The sequence below is a fragment of the Alligator mississippiensis genome, chromosome 7, assembly GCF_030867095.1.
Source record: "Alligator mississippiensis isolate rAllMis1 chromosome 7, rAllMis1, whole genome shotgun sequence".
Classification (NCBI taxonomy): Eukaryota; Metazoa; Chordata; order Crocodylia; family Alligatoridae; genus Alligator; species Alligator mississippiensis.
In genome coordinates this window covers 25,478,968-25,499,218 of record NC_081830.1, presented here as the reverse complement: position 1 = coordinate 25,499,218, position 20,251 = coordinate 25,478,968, and the positions used below count along the sequence as shown (strand labels likewise).

General features: G+C 42.9%; 1 long non-coding RNA gene across 1 annotated transcript in view; it reads left to right on the top strand.

The window, feature by feature from the left end:
* Positions 1–495: 495 nt before the first annotated feature.
* Positions 496–20,251, top strand: part of LOC132251706 (uncharacterized) — a 63,200-nt gene continuing 43,444 nt past the window's right edge. Inside the window, exon 1 of the long non-coding RNA XR_009463648.1 lies at positions 496–569. This is a non-coding gene — a long non-coding RNA (uncharacterized LOC132251706). The remainder of the gene's footprint in view (positions 570–20,251) is intronic.

The window sequence follows — 20,251 nt, the reverse complement described above, 5'->3', positions numbered from 1 at the left end:
TAAGTCAATGTCAAAATTCTAATTGATTTCAGTGGACCTAGGATTTTGCTTATGTTGTTTATCCTCCTTTGTCAAGTGAGTGGAGATCCATAAATTAAAAACACTGTACAAATGCAACACAGTCTTACCATCATCTTCAGAAAGAAATAGAAAAAACAAGATCCAGAGGAAAATAATCTACAGAGAGTCAGGTTTCCTTGGAACAGTTTAATATGAGAAATCACTGAACTCTGATGCATCATCATTCTACCAGTTTTCAGTTGTGACATTCTGGAATTGACATCAGTTAGGCTTCCTGAATATCATGAAATTAGACAACAGTTTTAAAGGTGAAAATGCAAGTTAGGAATCAGATTCCTATTGAAAATGGCATTTAGGCACTGAATGGGCTTTTGTGCTTTTGAAAATGTTTTCAGTTTCTTTGTCAAACTATTTGTTATTGATTTCCCTTATTGTAGATTCTACAGTTGATTTCTATTTCTTTGTTTACAGATGTTATTGCTGTTGTGCTTTAATTCATGGATGGATATTGCTCATCCTTGATTTAGACAATAAAGCATGGAATGAAGGTAAGGTGTACGAGTTGACTGTAGCTTTTGCATTTGTTCTGTTGTTACCTTTTCTTAACCTATACTGTAGTTACCACAGCAACAGTAAAATGGTTTAGTGATAATATAAAAACTTCCCATACAGAAACAAAACTGATAAAATGTCACAAACTATTTTGAAGAAATATATACATTCCAATAAAAATCACTTAATGTGTGCAGGGTTACTGTAGCGGCACATTTGCAATGCTATAGTTAAGCTCTTGTCAGTACCTCCTTTATAAATCTGCCATACTTACTCATGAAATCACTCTGACTGAAATGTATTACGAGCTCTTAGCAATGGGAATGATTTAAAAAAATATATTCTAAAAACAAAATAATTTCAGCTGAGTGAAAAATAAACAGCCTTACCTTCTCCACCATCTATATCTGCAAACCTAGACCCAATAACAAAACAAAGGTTCAAAAGCCAAGTATGCTGAACAATTAAAAGCACAGGAATTAGAAATTGCCCTAGTGGATCAGACCGAAGTTCCATCTAATATTGTATACCATTTCTAATTGTACCTAGCACAGATGCTTCAGAGAAAGGAAACCTAGAAGTTGTCTAACTGGCTAGGTGTATTCATGTCTCTAACCCAGCCCCACCACCATACAATATTGTCTCATGTAACAGAGCACCATAAGAAAACTAAGCAATTAAAAAGGGTTTGTTTCTTCATTATTATGAGTAATCTTGAAGAATTTTTTGTGCAGTTCAGGTAGTAGCCTGAGAAGATTGACTCTGGGCATTGTCTACATGTGCATTTACTGCTCAGTAAGTGTTTTTTACGCTGGCGTTTACCTGTGCAGGCATTACAGTGCAGTAACGCTGTATGTGGACTGATTTGGGAGTAAAGGTAGTCCCATGTCAGTCCACACACCAGGGTTACTGTGCAGTAAGTTGTCTACACATGCCTTACTGTGCAGTAACTATTCAGGTATAAATCATGCAGGTAGCAAATTTATGTTGGTGTCAGTCACCATAGTTACTGTGCAGTAACTGCACATATAGATGTGTCCTCTGTCCATTAAAAAAAATGCTTCACACTCTTAAAGGAATCCAGATCTGTGAGGATCTAAGGTGTTTTCCTAAAATACCAGATCTATCATGTTTAGGAGAGAAGGACAAGACCAGTCAGTACACAGGTGAAAGAAGACAGACCATCTCAGAGGAGCTAGTCACAGCTCCTGAAGAAAGTAGAAAATGTGGACCTTCATCATGTTTTGCAATAGGGGTTGATGCTCTCCCCTGTGTAATTTAGTGAAGATTAATGGTAGTCTGAGAGCAGGAATACAGTCATTACAGGCTGATGTACTGACAACTGATAAACTATACTACGTCTGCCATCTGTTATACTCCAGAGAAGATCCTGTCTGTTGACAGATGACCAAGTACTGGCCATAGCAATTGGAAAGCCCCAAGGATCCACTATGTATATGGTGACCTTGATAATCTGTTTTTTGAGAACTGAACTTCAGGAGGAAGTTCATCAGAATAGACGCAGTATTTGACAGCTACTATGAGGATTCTATCAAGGCAGACACCAGCCAGAAGTGGATGAACAGCCCTCGTTTAATCAAAAGTATGTTAGTTCTAGATTTGTCTGGCCTGTAGAATATGAATATAGAGCTACAAGTTGCATTTCTGCCTGTCTACCCACCTATAAATCTATTGATCTGTCTAGGTAATGACATTTAATTCATCATTTTAGCTAGTATCTAGTTATCTAATCTGGCTAAAATAGCTACTCTGATCTAGTCTTTCTAGCTCTTTTATCTAATCTAATTGATTCTTGTATCTAGTCTGAGGTCAAGTAGAAGTCAGGGTAGGTTTTCACCTTATATACTAACCAAAGTAGATCATATCTATATTGTGTGTGTGAAAGGTACAGTATTGACTGAAACTTGTTTAATCAGATATTAGTCAAGTAGTTGTTTTATCTACTGTAAAAGAAAAAAACATTAAAATGAAAGCAATCCTTTACTTTTTCCTAACGCACTTTTTTACTTTAGGTTCCAAATAAATTAATTTTCCAAACACCATGAACCTATTTTTTGTTTAGGAGAACATGTTGCTACTCTTAAAATAGAATGCGATGATGCCATTTCAATCTGGCTAATTTAATTACAGCATACATATAGGCTAAGTACAGACAGTCAAAAAGCCTGAGGCTGAATTTATTCAGTCTTTGCAGGTTAGTCTAAACTATGTATATTCAAACAATAAGCAAGTGAACAGATGTTCACTTTTGATTCTGGAAATGCATCTGCATGCCTGCAGTGACCCAGGCCAGAAGCCAGGGAGTGCTAGAGCATGCCTCCTTCCTGGGCTGGAGCAGACAGCTTCAGCCAAGGCTAGCCCACCAACTCTGCCAGGGGGGATTAGCAGGGAAGGTGCGAAGCATCCTGGTATGCTGCAGGACCGTGAGCTAACTTGAATCTGGAGGGGATCTGAGACAGAAGTTCAGTAAACCAATCAGTTAAAGCTGATACTACATCCATCCAAGTTTAGCTTAAACTAGTTTTGGCCATTTTGAAAGCAGTGTATGTGTGCTGAACTTCTGTTGTATTACAAATTTGAACAGGTTTCTGATCACTTATACCGGTTTATGTATAATTTCTGCCTCTACCCATAATGGCTAGGGTATGCTCCTTACACTAGCTGGCAGGATTGAGCAGGTAAAGGGGACTTTGTATATTGCAGTTCTTGAGGACAGCCAACATTTTTTGAATTCAGCAGCAGGGGCATAATTCTGTTCTTCAATTCTGTAGAATGGTTTGAAAAAAAATTAGAAGGATGATCAACCTTTATTATAGTCAATAGGTTTTTAAGTGTAGCTTCTGCAGGGCGTTTTTGGTCTTATTCCTAGTAGTTTATTAAATCCTATAAAGTTTATTTTTATGAGTAAACTTCACTAGCATCACCTTGACAATAAAGTTGGATTTTAAAGACACGTTGCTGTCAAAATGTCCTCTTCTCTTGGCAAACTTAAACCCACTGATCACTGAAAGAAATCTGCAGACTGGCTAGAATGTTTGACACCTGGAGTAATTACTAACATAGACGTGTCTAGAGTTAGCTCAAGTGTTTATTAGGCTCTCAAAAGAGTGCAAACAAGCTGAAAGCAACAACCTAGAAATGAAATAAAATGGAGATGGAAAACAGTTTCTTAGCTCTCCTACATGTTTAAATATTAATTAGTCTCATTCTCAGCTTCCTGGGGTGAGGCATAAGAAATTACTGCTGCATTTTGGAGCATATTCTGAGCCTCAAATGTGAGGGCTGTGACTTCTTGTTAAACAGATGCACAAGCATACCAGTTTTAACAAACTGACTTTTATTGTAGCCCACTCATAGGTTACTTTGCATGCATCACAAATTGTGGGTGCAGACACTTCTTGGTATATGGTGGTGTTGAATCTTAGGAGTCTGAATCCATTTATAGGGAATATCTATACTGCCTTGGCCTGAATATAAACAGCATAGGTAACAATAGCACTAAATATGAAGTGGCACGGATAATCTGAGTATGTAATCAGGGTATTTAGAAACCTTGTCCAGATGATGTTGAAACCAGTGATATCAGGTCTCCACTGCTGCTGTTAGCCATGGTAATTAGATGAGGCAAATTCATACTGTAATTGTACCTTCCTCTGTGGTGAGGTCATGCTTCTATTTAGATCATTAACTCTAGCAGGTTACTTGTGGCTTGGTAAGATCTACCTGTAAAGAGTGGCACATCAAGGTGCCAATTAAAAAGCACAGTGGGAAGTTTTTTTAGTCCTGTAGAACTGAGGATGTGTGCTGTGCACTGGAAAGTGCCAAGTGCTAGCACTTTATTAGCAGGTTACATGGGTACAGGCATTGCTCTTTTTAGAGTGGTATTGCAACATTCTCTCTCCTTATTTGTTGAACTGCTTTAGTCCTGTCTATCATTTGTTTGTCTGGGTTTGCCTGGTTTCATAGTTGGTAGGGTTGGAAGGGACCTGAGCAGATCATCAAGTCCGACCCCTTGCCATGGGCAGGAAAGAGTGCTGGGGTCAAATGACCCTGGCTAGGTGATTGTCTAGCCTACTTTTGAAGACCCCCAGGGTAGGAACAAGCACCACTTCCCTTGGAAGTTGGTTCCAGATCCTAGCCACCCTGACTGTGAAGTAGCGCCTCCTGATGTCCAGCCTGAATCTACTCTCAGTCAATTTATGGCCATTATTCCTCGTTACTCCCAGTAGTGCTCGGGGGAACAGGGACTCTCCCATAGCCTGCTGGTCCCCCTTGGCCAGTTTTTAGATGGCCACCAGATCCCTTCTCAGCCTTCTCTTGTGGAGGCTGAACAGGTTCAAGTCCCATAGTCTCTGCTCGTAAGGCCTGCCTTGCTGCCCCCTCATCATGCGAGTGGCCCTCCTCTGGACCCTCTCGATGCTATCCACATCCCTCCTGAAGTGAGGTGCCCAGAACTGGACACAGTACTCTAACTGCGGCCTGACCAGTGTTGCATAGAGGGGGAGGCTCACCTCCTTGGACCTGCTCGTGATGCATCTATGGATGCATGACAAGGTGCGGTCAGCTTTCCTGACTGCGTCCCCACATTGGCAACCCATGTTCATTTTGGCATCAATAATGATTCCAAGATCCTTTTCTGCCTCTGTGCTGACAAGAAGGGAGTTCCCCAGCCTGTAGGTATGCTGCTGGTTCTTACTGCCCAAGTGGAGTACCCTGTACTTGTCAGTATTGAAACCAATCATATTCTCATCCGCCCACCCCTGTAACATGTCGAGATCTAGTTGCAGCCTGTCCCTCTCCTCCAGTGTGCCCACTTCTCCCCACATCTTAGTGTCATCTGTAAATTGAAACAAGGTGCTTTTCACCCCATCGTCCGAGTTGCTGATGAAGATGTTGAACAGTGCAGGCCCAAGGACCAAGCCCTGGGGGACTCCACTGCCCACATCCCTCCAGGTCAAAAAAAACCCATCCACCACCACTCTCTGGGTGCAGCCCTCCAGCCAATTTGTGACCCATCTGACTGTGTAGGCATCAATGCCACAGTCGCCTAATTTTTTAATGAGAATGGGGTGAGAGACAATGTCAAAGGCCTTCCTAAAGTCCAGAAAGACTACGTCCACCATGACACCTGCATCCAAGGATTTTGTGACCTGGTTGCAGAAGGCCAGCAGGCTGGTCTGGCAGGACTTGCCTCCAAAGAACCCCTGTTGGTTGCCCCTAAGCATGATCTCCCCTTCTGGGCCCTCACAGGTGTGCTCCTGGATAATTTTCTCAAAGTCTTGGTCTTAGCCAGGACTAGGGTATTATTGCTTGTGTGCTTCTATTAAGCTTCTTTGGTTACCTGGAGAGATCACACATCTCTCTCTCTGCAATCAAGATAGCACTATAAAAGTTCAGCATCTTCCCACTGTTATCTTCCACAGCCAAGCTGGGATGATGTCAAAGACTACCCAGCGGGTGAAACAAGCAAGACCCATCAGTCATATGGTCTTGTCTCACAGGTTTTACATAAGGTTCAGCCTGTTGAAAACACAGGTCCTGGTTCTCATGGGGGCTTCAGCCACCCTGACATCTGCTGGGAGGGCAATACAGCAGTGCACAGGCAATCCAGGACATTTTTGGAGAGTGCTGGGGACATCTTCCTGGTGCAGGTGCTGTAGAGGTCAACTAGGGGCTGTGCTCTTCTTGATCTGCTGCTCACAAACAGGGGTGAACTGGTGGGAGAGGTAGTAAAGCATGACAACTTGGGCAGCAGTGACCATCAGATGATTGAGTTCAGGATCTTGAGGAAAGGAAGGATGGAGAGCAGCAGAGTAAGTGCCCTGGACTTCAGAAAAGCAGACTTCAATTCACACAGTGAACCCATGGGCAGGATCCCCTGGGAAGCCAGACAGAGCAGGAGAGGAGTCCAGGACAGCTGGCTGTACTTTAAAGAAACCTTACTGTGGGTGCAGGAACAAACCATCCTGGTATGCAGGAAGAATAGCAGTACAGTGTGGGGTGGAGGCAATCAGCCAACAGTGGCAAATGAACAGGTTAGGGACTTTTTAGAAAAGCAGGATGTGTGCAAGTCCATGGGGCCCGATGGGATGCACCCGAGGGTGCTGAGTGAGTTGGCCGATGTGATTGCAGAGCCGCTGGCCATCATCTTTGAAATCTCCTGGTGATTGGGAGAGGTTTTGGATGATTGGAAAAGGGCAAATTTTCTATGTTTCTATGATCTCTGTAAATGCAAAATATTATCATCATAGCTTGTGGGCATTGACTTCTTAACAAGAACACAAGTGTTTGCATATCTGTTTCCAGAATGGAAACCTTTTTTGACTTACAGCTGCTTTGAAATGAAAATACAAAGACAATAAAGCAGCACGCAGTGCAGTAACTGTCTGGGTCAGTGGCAGGCTTATGGAGTGATCACTAGCTTTCTGTATGAGTGGCTGATGTCTTTGTGCATAAAACACAACTTGAAGGAAATAGGAAAGGTAGCTTTATCCCTGTATACCAGACAGTCTCTTTTTAGATGAAGACCTTGGAATGCCAGTCCCTTTTATAGCTCTCTCACCTTGTGTCTTAGAAACTAATTACAAGTACAACTGCTTGTACAAAAGCAGACTTGCTAAATAAGGGTATATAAGGGGATGGTTTGTCATTCTCAACAGCAGGAAAAATAAGTATTCTAATAAATAAATGTACTGATAAATCATAGAGGGAACTTTAAACTTACAGATTCCTTTTGGTCCTTTTTCTTCTGAGTGGCTGACCTTTCTTTACAAGTCATTAATGACTGCTGGCAATCCTGCCTTCTTAGAAGTTCATTATTCAGGTTTGAAAATAAACCCTTAAACTATGATTGACTCTCCCTGGTGTACATATTAAGACCAGCCACTTATTGTACCCTGTGCAATGCAGGCTCTCCTTGTTAGCATGGCTTAATTACATAATGTTGCAAGCTGTGACTAACTTCAACACCTGGTCTTTGGAAATGGCACTATGTTCCCTTTTCCTTCTCCTAAGCCACTTGTTAATGAAAGATTTTCCCCAGTACCAATGCCTTCCATCATCTCATTTTCCAGAACATCTCTCTCAAACAGACAGTAACCAAACATTTTAAAGCAATCTAAGCAGTTAACAAATTCAGGATGTTTGCCAGTTCTATGGGGGTTTATAAGAAAGTAGAATTCAGTGAATGGAACCAAAGTAATAATGTAGTGGATGTTTGACGGATGAAATGTAGCTATTTGAGAAGTCCTTCCGTAACTGTCTGCTCTCAGCTAGCTTTGTAGAAGACCTAATGGAATAGGGCTGTTGTCTCAAAGCATTACCACAAAGCAAACTAATACTGGTATCTTTGTACCTTCCTCTGTGGCTGTTGGTTCTGGAGTTTAGTTTCAGTAGACAATGCAAAGGTTGAGGAAAAGAAATATTGCTATCTCAGGATGCAGACAAGGAGGTATGCCAAAACTTGCACAACAAGCAGCTGTCTGATCTGATCTGCGGCCATCTCTCGAGCTGGCTGAATAGCAGACATAAAATTGTTTCTATTCTAGAAGAAAATTCCACCTGGGAGTCCAAAGGTCTCAGGTTTTCAGTAGGAGCTGGGCAACTAACTCCTCTTAAAATCCATCAAAAATGGCTCTTGTCCTCCATAAGGGATTCTTTACCTGTGAGTAAAATGGTTGTCCAGCAAAAAGATAATTCCTTTCTGCAGGGATGGAGGAAGAGTCTGGGAGTGAAATTCAGTCCCCACTAACGTCCATGGCAAAAGCACATTGGAACAAAAGCCAGGGTTTTAAATCTGGCCTGTTGATGTTGATTGGGCTGTATGAACTAAATTGAAAAAGAACAGGCCTGCAGTGAGAGTTGCTGAGTGCTGAGCACTTCTGAAAACCAGACCTCTTCATTGAGACGCTTAAATGCAAGCTGAAATCTTTTGAAAATGTAGCCCCAGTTGTTTGTAGCATGAACACCTTTGACAATCTGGCCTTAGGTGGTTAATCCTATTCATGCAATCCTGTCCTAGCTATTCTTTCTGGATGTGCATTTATTTCAGATTCTTTCAAGTTCCTCAGACAACAGAGTGAAGGATTGACTCTATTGTACTTGGTGCCTTTGTGGATAAAGGCAGCTTCGTCTTGTACAGCCACAAAGGCTAATATAATTTAATTTCATTATAATTTTTAAATTGAAAAGGTGAAACAACAGAAGGCCTTTTTTATGTGAGTGTAATGTTCAGCAAATGAATTATTACTCCAGAGGAGGAAGTCATAGCACAATGAGACTTTGTCATTTACTATTTGATTTCAGCATGTCAACAATCAAGCATCATTTGCAAACCCACTGGCTCTTTTGCAACGTGTTTTGACTACTTCCTTAGTCACTAACTTTAAGATTGAACTGAACACTTGGGAGGAAACAGTGCTCAGCTATTCCCCATCTTGACTACCATGTGTGTAATTACCAGGTTGGTAGATTTCTCAAGACATCTGATTTGTTCTTCAGACATGTGATATTATACATTTGTTTATCTACAAACCAAATCTTTTTGTTTCCTGATGCACAAAAGTGGAATATAGTTTGTTGTATGTTAACAATTTTTGATCATTTTAATTTTCACTCTGTGCGCTTTGGACACCAGAAATAAAACCCATGAATATAGCATTCTGTTTGCCCTACTCATTCCAGGAAAGATGTAGGCATTTCCTTCCAAAATTTATTTTTTATCTTTGTTGTGTATGCTAATGTTACCTAGAACTCCCACTCTGGATGGGGGTTTCTTTGTCTTTCTGGGTGGTTGTCTTACTGTGATAGAGGATATAAGAATGTGTGGGTTTGGGGCTGTGTTGTGGATACAGAAACTTTAAATTCAACCCTTTATAAATGCATTGAGCCCGTGAACAGAGTCTGCTTTTTAAAGCTGTAATGCTTGGACTAAACAAACTTATTTTCTTATCCTTATTTAAGAATGCATCCCTTTTTTGGATAGCTGTCTCACATGTGCATAACCTTAAAGCAGTCCTGAATACAGCTGGATTTAAATGTGAGCTTTAAGTGATCCCTGAATCAAGCCCACAACCTACACACGCTTAACTACAGCATTTTATGCTCACTTTGCATTAAACCTGGAGAATTGAGCCTTAGAGTCCCTGCTCTGTAAAGGTTACAGTGCAAGAAGACAAGTGGCAAGAAACTGAGGGCTAAAAAAGGAGAAAAGAAATACGTAGGGTCTTCTCTGGGTGGTGCCAGGCAGAAAAAAAAAAAAGACAAACTTTTTTTTTTCCCATTGAAAAATGCCATTTTGACATAACCAAAATGTCTCTGCATCAGACTGCTTTTAATGCATTTTTAAAACAGTTTCCAAGAAAGACACAGCCCAAAATAACTAATAGCCCATTGGTTAGAAAATTCTTAAGTAAATCTCAAAGTAAATAGGGAAGTTGTTGGTCAGCCCATAGATGACTAAGGAGGTATTTCTGTAATATTGTGTTGTATCCAGAAGATTCGGCAGGAACAGCTTAGGCAATCAGTGAAATGAAAATGCAAGAATTTAATTATTCCAATGAACTGTGTTAATTGTCAGCATTTGTGATCATGCCCACTGCTCAGCAAAATGGGTCTCTTTATTCACCAGCAGTGACAGCTTAAAGAAATGTAATTTGTTTCCTCTGAAGGCTTAGAGGACATTTTCAGACTAAAAAGTAGATAGCAGTTAAATGTGTTGGAATGTTATTATTGTGAAGCAAATAGCTTCTTTTTGTACCTGGCATCAAAATGCACATCACATCCATAGATTTATTGAAGTTTCTTAGATTTTAATTTTTTTGTATATATGTATATGTAAAACAACCCCAACCCCTAATAATTTAACATCCCCTCCAGCACTAAGAGGTTCTTTAGTTCAATAATTGTCTCTCTTCTAGATGACAAGCGTGAGGAATATAGCTGTCTCCCAAATTGCAGGTTGCTGAGCATTCTGTCAATTCACTCGTCTATTAGTAGTCCTTGAGAAGAATGATTTTCCTTTCTCCCTGGAGCTTCAGAATCCTCTTGTGCCTCAAATAAAATGTCCTCCTCTTTGCTATCTTACATTTCCCTGGATCAAGAAAGACATACTGTATTTACCCAAATCCAAGACAACCCTGAATTTAAGTGAACTCCTCATGATTAGATTCTAGACATGGACAATTATAAATCTATAATCTAGTTATTGGAGGCAAACCCACCCCCTCCCCTGCCAACCACCACAGGGAAGGCAGTGGCTGGAGGGCAAGGCAGCCTGCCCCAAGCCCCTTTCTCCCACCTGCTACTTGCTCCCCATCATGCCTGCCCCCTGCTGCCTGTCCCATGTCCCAGTGCCTGCCCCCTGTCCCTGACACTTGTACCCCTCTGGGGCTTGCCCCCCACACCTTTACAGCTGGTTTGGCTCTGGCTCTGGCTCTTTGTGTCTGTCTCTCTTCTGGGGGCTGGAGTACCCCTGCTGGGCCAGGTGGTAGTAACAGCTCTGGCTCCAGCCTCCAGCTCTGGTTGGAGTCAGGAGTGGAGTTGAAGCAGCTCCCTGTGGCTCTCTGCATGCCCCTTCCTCATGCTCCCCCAGCTCTGTACTTCCCTTTCCCCCCTGCACCATGCACCCTTCCCTGTGCTTGCTTCACTCTGCACTGCCCCTGTGCTTCATGTTTCTCTTTCCCTATACCTATGTTCCTCTGTGTGCCCTTTCCCTGTGTTCCCCCACCTCCCTTTCTCCCATGCTTCCATAGCACTGTGCACCTTTTCACCTACACTGCCCTCCCCCTTCCTGCACCCTTTTCCTGTGCTTCTCTTGCTTCACACTCCCCTTTCACCATGCCTCTTCCCCATGTTCCTTGCATCCCTTTCCTTACTGCCCTTTCTTCTGTGCTTGTCCATGTGCTGTGCACCTTCTTCCCCCTCATTCTCCCTGCACCCTGCCCCTCTCCACTCTACATACTTCCTACCTGCTCCATGAACCACTGTGGCCCCATCCCAAGCCACGGCATCTGCTTCCCTGGCCTATACTTGAATCTAAGATGAGGATTGGGTTCCCTCCCCCACCCTGCTGAATGGGATGGGTGGGGGGGAGGAGGTTCCCGGTCTTAGATTTGAGTAAATATAGTAAGTCCAATGATGCATGTTGCAATACCTATATTAATCATTTGAAGGCAAAATCCCATTTCACAAGGCAAACACATTCTGAATCGAGGGTCATTGGTATTTTTGATCAACTGGACTTTATGGTGACTAACATCAGGCTCTTACAATATCAGATCATGACCTGAAATTTTCCATTAGCAACTTTCAGGATTTAGATGTGGTTCTTCATAGGTACGTCACAAGAACTCAAAAAGATTGAACTGAACTGCTGATCAGTTTGGGCACTTTTGCATATGCTCCAGGGGTGGTGGGAGAGGGCACTTTTAATTAGAGCGGCTTTGGGAGCCACTCTAATTAAAGCACTGCAGGGTCTCATTTATTAGTGTTCCCATGCTTCAAAATGGCAGTGGGGGAGCTTGAACTAAAGCTTGTTTGGTGAGCTTTAGTTCAAATGCTCCCACCACCATTTTGAAGCACAGGGACGGTAATACATGAGACAGAGGCTAGCTGGCTTGTGGTAATTAACATGCTCCAGCTCTAATTAAAGTGCATTGGAGCAGCCCTGCAGCACATCTACAGGCACCCTTTAGATTTTGTTCCTGCAAATATAGCTCCTTAATTATGACAGTTTGTTAGCTGGCTCATTTTCAGGTCAACAGAGACAATTGCTCTCTTCAGTAATGAAACTTGCACTTCGCTTTTATTTATTTTTTGCTTTTTATTTGCTTTTTACTTTTTATGGTTATGGCAAGTATTTCTAGTGTTAATTAATGCATAGGACTGATATCTGATTTTGCAACTACTATAGGCTCTTTTTTAGTGCAAGTCCATACAAATATCTTTTGTGGAGATACATAGCTAATTAACCCTGCATAGCCAACAACAAAAGTATTAGTCTTGCACCGGAAGTTTTTTGCCATGATTTTTAATTCAGGACAGATCAGGATAAGAAATAAGGAGTGAAATATTGGTGCATCTTTAGATTATTGGGGAGTAGGTTGTTGGTCTAAGGACATAGGCAGACAAGGTTCTTTGGGTGAATCTGATATCTTTTATTAGACCAACTTAAATAGTTGGAAAACAATTATTAAGCAAGCTTTCGAGTGCAAAAACCCTTCATCAGGCTAAGGAAGTTTCAGCAGTTGGTTTGTGCTCTTCCTGGATGGAATGAAAAGTAAAGAATCCAGAGGCTGGGCTGGTATGCATGCAAGACAGGTAGTCAGTGAAAATGTGGATTGAGGAGCCAATGGGAGAGAGCCAGTCTGGGGACCGGGGGGGGGGAGGGGGGTAGGGGGGGGGAGAGAGGGAGAGAGAGAGAGAGAGAGAGAAGGGAGATAAAGAATAGTGGAGAGATACCTGGGGAGTCAGATGCCAGGCAGGTTATAATGTGTCATAAATCCAATGTCTATATTTAGCCCATGATTTTTAGTATCCAGGAGGTTGATGAAGTGAAGCTCATAGGCTCATCTGTGAAAAGTGTTTTGTAAATTCCCTTTGAGGATCAGGACTGAGAGATTGGAGAGAGAGTGGTTTTCTTGTGCGAAATGTGCCCCCACTGGGAATTGGGTATTCCTGTCTTTGATAGATTTCCGGCGTGCATTCGTTCTGGTGCACAGTTGTTGTTTGGTCTCTCCTACGTATTTTCCATCAGGGCATTTGGTACATTGGATGAGGTATATTACATTTCTGGAGGTGCAGCTGTAAGATCCGGGAATGCTGATGGCTCTGTTGTGGGGTGTAGTCATTGTGGGAGTGGTGGAATGTGTTGGCAGCTTTTGCATTTCTTGTCCTGGCACGGTCTGGATCCGTTTCGTGTGTTCTGGGCTTGAGGAAGTTTGCCTCTGGTGATGAGGTTAGTGAGGTTCAGTGCTTGTTTGAAGGCTAGGATGGGTGGCTCTGGGAAGATCTCTTTAAGAATAGGGTCTCTTTCCAGCATGGGTTGCAATTGTTTGAGGAATTTCCATACGGGTTCGAGGGAGGGGTGATATGTCATAACCAGTGGTGTGAAATTTGTGGGAGGTTTTCTTCTGACTACCTGTCTTGCATGCATACCAGCCCAGCCTCTGACTTCTTTACTTTTCATTCCATCCAGGAAGAGCACACACCAACTGCTGAAACTTCCTTAGCCAGATGAAGGGTTTTTGCACCCGAAAGCTTGCTTAATAATTGTTTTCCAACTATTTAAGTTGGTCTAATAAAAGATATCAGATTCACCCAAAGAAGCTTGTCTCTCTTTAGATTATTGACATTTGAGCTGCAGTGAGAAGGCAGAATACCTAAACCAAAATTAAAAACAAATGCATGAGTGAGGATGGAAAGTCCATGTGACAAAATCTACAGTTCACTTGTGGATGTGGACTTCGAAATTGGTCCCTCTGAAGATGATGAGTCCACTCGCATGTTTAATGGCAGCACATGTTAAGTAATTTGATGATTTGGGTTCTTCACCTGTTTATTTATTGTATAAAGTTAAGAATTTAGCATGGATGTAAAGTGAAGTTCCTTCTTATGTTAGTAAATTTAACATTGAAATATCTGTATACAGAATCAAGGAGTTATCAAGGGCTAGTAGCTTTAAGAGGGGAAAATCATTTAAAAAATGGTTATCCTTTTTGTTTAAGGCTGACTGTCCTCCACTGACACCCCATTAGTGTGAATTCATGTTGCTCCATTGACTTCCATGGATTTTATGACTGTGGCTTTATTGGGCCTGATTCCCCCTTGGTTTGTCCCTTAGGCTGTTACATTTGTGCTGAATGGTGCAAAACACCACCTCCGGTGTGAGTGAGTGGAGAATTCTGATTTTATACCTGCTTTGTACTCCCTCTACACATGGGTATGTAATCGTTCTTGGGGAAAAACAGTAGAGAATCAGGCTTGTGGGCTGTTAAAGCCACCTGGGGATCTGCCCCATGTTGATTCTCACTGCTTAACTAACTGCATTATCGTAGAGATGGGATGATAAATAGTAGTGCACAATTCCTTTTGAGATCACCACATGGCTTCATTTAAGCTAATCTATTGCCAACAGCATATCATTACTCAACCTGCACATTTTTTTTTCTGTGCTAATTATTCTTTTTAATTAAGCACTGTGTCCTGCCATTGTGATGGTAGATAACATGAGACAGTTGGGCAGTTTTATTCTCCTCATGTCTCGTCTTTGCCTATCATGGTAAAATATAGCTTTGGAATTTATTAAGAGAATTCAGTTTAAATACCTAGCTGAGAATATATAGCTCTCAAAGTGCTCTCCTTCTTTGGCATCTGTGTGGTAAGGACATACCTCTTTGGTCCCAGAGAGGGAGTGAGACTGCTCATTTGCCCTTTCATTCAGGGCTGAATAGCTAATTGTCCCTAGATGTCCACTTTAATGTGTTACAGATCATAAATAAATCTTTAAAAAGCAAGATTAAGGTTTTGCCAAGAGATTTTCAAGAATGATAAAGCTCCACCTTGTGAGTTTGTTACAAAGGGCTGGGCGAAGGTTTTATACAAGCAGATGCTTTCAGAAGTGCATGTGGCTGGAATCTGTAATGTAGTGCGCTCTCTCTTCATGGAATTAATAATGCCAGGTGTTGCAGGCATCCAGCTAGTTTCCACTTGAGGAGGGTTTTCCCATAACTGCTTTTCATCTACCTTTTTTGCCCCTTGTTCTGCCACTGAATTCCTCTATAACCTTGGGTGAGTCACTTCAGGGTGGGTTCGTAAAGGGACCTAAAGATTAAGTACAGACAGTTGAAAAGTCCAAAGCTGAATCTATTCAATCTTTGAAGGTTAGGCTAAGCTGTATAGATTGAACTGATAAGCAAGTGAACAGACATTCACTTTTGATTCTGGAAATGCAGCCACATGCCTGCAGTGGCCCAGGCCAGAAGCTGAGGGGTGCCAGAGCGCACCTATCTGATCTGCTGGAGTAGACATCTTGGGCCAAGGCTAGCCTGCCCACTGTTGTGGGGGGGGACGGGAAGGTGGGCTTACCAGGGAGGTGCAAAGCATCCTGGGATGCTGGGGGACTGTGAGTTAACTTGAATCTGGAGGGGATCCGGGACAGAAGTTCTGTAAACTGATTTAACGTAAATCAGTGAAGTCTGATGCTACACCCTGTAACTTCTGGGCTAGGGACAGAAGTTGCACATAAACCAGTTTAAGTGATCATCAGAGACTGGCTTAAATCTGTAGCAGAATAGACATTTAGTGTACATAATCCAGTTTTAAAAAGGCTGAAACCGGTTTAAGATAAACCTGATTGACTGTAATATTAGACTTAACTGATTTAGGTCAAACCGGTTTATGAAACTACTGTCCCCAGCCCCCTTCCTGGTTCAAGTTAAATCACAGTCCTCCAGTATCCCAGCATTTTGCAGCCCTGGGCTGGATTGTGCTGTCTGCTCCAGAGAGCAGGGCTGGCCATGCCCCTCTGCTCCTTAGTTGGAGTAGTGAGGGCTGGCTCACTGGCCCCCACAGATGAACCCCAGCTGAGGTCCGGGGCCAGGAAGGGGGTTAAAGTTGCCTACCCCAAGTACAGAGCTGCCCTGCCTGCTTACTTATTGCTGGCTCTAACTATGGAATACAAATCCCAGAGGCACCTAGAAGCAGAAAGAGAAAGTGATGAGCAATCCTGTAGAGTCCTGCTGCTGTGAATCTTGACTGCAAATCCCAGAGGCCTTGGGGGCAGCAGGAAGACGAAGTGAACACAAAGCCCATGCCAGAGAGCCAGGCTCTAGTACACCTCACCTTTTGGCTTGAGCCACTGTGGGCATGAGGCTGCATTTCCTGAATCAAAAGTGAAGGTCACAATAACCATTTGCTTATTGATTCAGTCTTCGCGGCTTAGACTAACCTGCAAAGACTGACTCAATTGGGCTTTTTGACTGTCTGTTCTTAGCCATGTTGTGTTACAGATTTGAACTGGTTTCTGATCACTTGTATTGGTTTGTGTATAATTTCTGTCCCTAGCCAAACTGAGCACTGCAATGTAGGGCTGTGCGAAACACTATTGTTTTGTTTTGACATCCGTTTCGCCATTTTGAAGGGACAATGTTTTGTTGTTTCATTTCATTTTGAAGCACTGTCCCATTCCATTTTCTCAAAACTGTTTCTCTCCTTTCAAGGGTTTTAGGTTGTAGCCGTGTTGGTCTAAGGACATAGGCAGACAAGGTTCCTTGGGTGAATTTGATATCTTTTATTAGACCAACCCAAATGGTTGGAGAATAGTTATTGAGCAAGTTTTCGGGTTCAAAAACCCTTCGTCAGGCTAAGGAAGCTTCAGCAGTTGGTGTGTGCTCCTCCTGGATGGAATGAAAAGTAAACAAGCCAGGGGCTGGGCTGGGGAGTCAGTTGCCAGGCAGATTATGAGGTTCGGTGCCTTCACCGAAGCTTCCTTAGCCTGACGAAGGGTTTTTGAACACGAAAGCTTGCTCAATAACTATTCTCCAACCATTTGGGTGGGTCTAATAAAAGATATCAAATTCACCCAAGGAACCTTGTCTGCCTCTCTCCTTTAATGCATTTTGACATTTCGCCCATAGGCTATAATGGGGAATCATGAAAATACCTAGAACTTTGTCATTTCTTGCCTGATTTGGATGAAAATTGCAGGGATGGTAGACCCTTTTGAGAGCATGAAGCCTGCCACATTTCAAGGAGATGGATTCAGAGGTTTCTGGGAAACTGCACTTCAAACTGTTCAAAGAGAAAGTCCTGACACTTACTGGCAACAGCAGTCTGATCCAGGGGCCAGCAACTCCAGGAGGGCTGCAGGGATGTGCCAGTCTCCTCCTGGGGGTGTGAGCTCCAAGATCTGTGTGCCAGATGAGAGGAAGCTGCCTCTGCCACGTGGGACTGGTGCTGGGCACAGCCCTTGTCCAACAACGGAGAAGACTGCTGCTGTCACCTGTCCCAGGTGGCAGTGGGCAGCCTCCTCTCATCCGGTGCACAGATCCAGGGGCTTGCACCCCTGGGAGGAGTCTGGCACAGCTGGACAGGTGGCAGCAGCAGCCTGAGCCGCCTCTCATCTGGCTGTGCTGGACCCCTTCCGGGAGTCCAAGCCCTGGGGTCTGTGCACTGGATGAGAGGAGGCTCAGGCTGCTGCTGCCTCAGACAGGTGGCAGCAGCAATCTGCTCTGGTGCTGGGTGCAGCCCACACCCAGTGTCGGTCCCAGGTGAAAGGGACATCCTCCTTTCATCTGGGGCACAGATCTGGGGGCTTACACCCCCAAGAGGGCTACCAGGCTGTGCCAGACTCCTCCCAGGGGTGAGAGCCCCCGGCTCTGCATGCTGATGAGGAGGCTCAGGCTGCTGCCTGGGACTGGCAGTGGGCATAGCCTGCAGCCAGTGATGGGGATGATTGCTGCTGCAGCAGCGGCAGCCTCTCTCATTTGGTGCACAGATCCAGGGGCTCGCACTCCTGGGAAGGGTCTGGCACAGCCCCACAGCCCTCCTGGGGAGTGTGGGCTCCTGGATCTGTGCACCGGATGAAAGGAGGCTGCTGCTGCTGCCCGGGACTGGCGCTGAAGCCAAGTAAGCCCGGCTTAAAAACTCGAAACATTTCAAAACTTTTGAAACATTTCAAGTGCCCTTGTTTCATTTCAAAGCTGTTTCAAAGCCTTTTGTTTCTTTTCAATTTTGTTGTGTCAAGCTCGAAACATGTCGAAACAGCTTTGAAATGAAACATCTGGTGAAATTTTGCACAGCCCTATTGCAATGTCTGACTTCTAGGTGCTGACCCCTCTAGTGGAATCCAGAATTCTGTGAAATGCACCTAGGCATTGGGGAGTCAGGTGCCTCTGAACCCCATGGAAGCTGGGCTTGGATTTAAATCACTCCCAAGTATGTTGGTCTTATTGTTCTGCTTGTCATGCACATTGTGACAATCAGCACCATACCTGTAACTATTGTTATAACCAATAGTTTGTAATGGCATCTACTGCTTTCTAAACTCAAGTATTATAAGAATTTTAGTCTTAATCCTCACTCTGTGAATGAAGCTTAATTAATATGAATCTGCTCATGGGAATTGGGAGGGACCTAGGAATAGCATCAGATCCATAAACTGAACAGGATTGAAGGGATGGTCTTCCCAAATGACAGAGAAGTCTATTTGCTGCTCTGCCACAGACCCTCCTGTATGGCACATCACTTCAGCTCTAGCTACCTTATTTTCCCATCTGTAAAACTGGCATGGCACTTCTCTGCTTCAAAAGGTGAATGTATACTATATGAGGGAGTGAGTTATGGAGGAACTGAAAATTCTGCTATTTTCTATTGCTGAAATCTGCTTTTCATTGAAAAACAAAAATAAAATGGTTTGAAAATTTTTCTGAAAAATATACTTGTATGGTTTCATCAAAATGATCAATGGAGGTAAAAAGATGCATTTTTTTCAGCAGTTCTGCATAGGATAGATATGGTTGGTTTAAGCAAATTTGTTTTGTTATTTCTTGGTCTTTTGATCTTGAATTGATCCATGAAATGGATGTTGGGGAAAATCCTCCTGGCAAAGAAAGTCTTATTATTATGTATTTTAAAGAAAGCTTTATCAGGTTACGTGAGCCTGGCTAGGTGAACTTGATTAAATTCAGCTGTCTCTAGCATATCTTTCTGAAAGTATTTTGGACTGATACAAGTTTGAACAGCTTGAACCCTATTAAGGTTGCATTGTACAAATGGTAGCAGATGACTTCCTCCAGGTGAGCCTTGGAAGTTCTTCCCACCAAGGTCTAATTTCCACCAAATAGCACATTGCAGGTCTACTATAGATCAAGGTGCTCTGCCAGTACCAGTACTTCATTCTGTCAAAACAATGACAGCCATAGTCTGCAGAGCTGTCATTACAGACTTTGCCATCAACCTCATTCAGGAGGTTGTGCTCTGTCTTAAATTAACAACACACCCTGTTGGTTCTCAACACCCACAAGTTTGTTTATCCTATAACAGATCACAGCAAGACTTTCTTTTGTTTTCTTTGCCATGAGGTTTAAAAAAAAAAAAATTATTCCCTTTTTTCATCTAAGGTTGCTTATGGGCCCCTTATACAACCTCCACAGGCATGTCCGCACTGCCTCAGCAATGTGCCAAAAGAAGGCATGCCATACTTAGTCTGCATAAGACGCTACCTCTTGAAATGGAAGTAATATACCTTGGAAATGTGCTCCTTCATAGAGGTCAATGGAGCAGCTCTGAATTTCACTCCTGACTTAATGGGAATTTTCACTGTTTAATAGAGCTCCCATTGTACTGGGGAACTGATTGTAATATTTTTGCACTTAGAAATGTTGATGCTGGAAGTTAAATTATTATCATGTTTGTTTCACTGACTCTGTTGATCAAGGAAAATAGGGACTGGTTTCAGTTTTATTTAGGATCCCTCTGGGAATGGCCTGTTTTCATCTTTATTTAGATTGCACTAACACCTGGAGGACCTGCCTGGGACTAGCGTGACTTTCTGCTGAGCACTAGGCCTGTGCGAAACACCATCATTTTGTTTTGACGTCCATTTCACCATTTCAAAGGGACAGTGTTTCATTTCATTGTTTTACTTCATTTTGAAGCA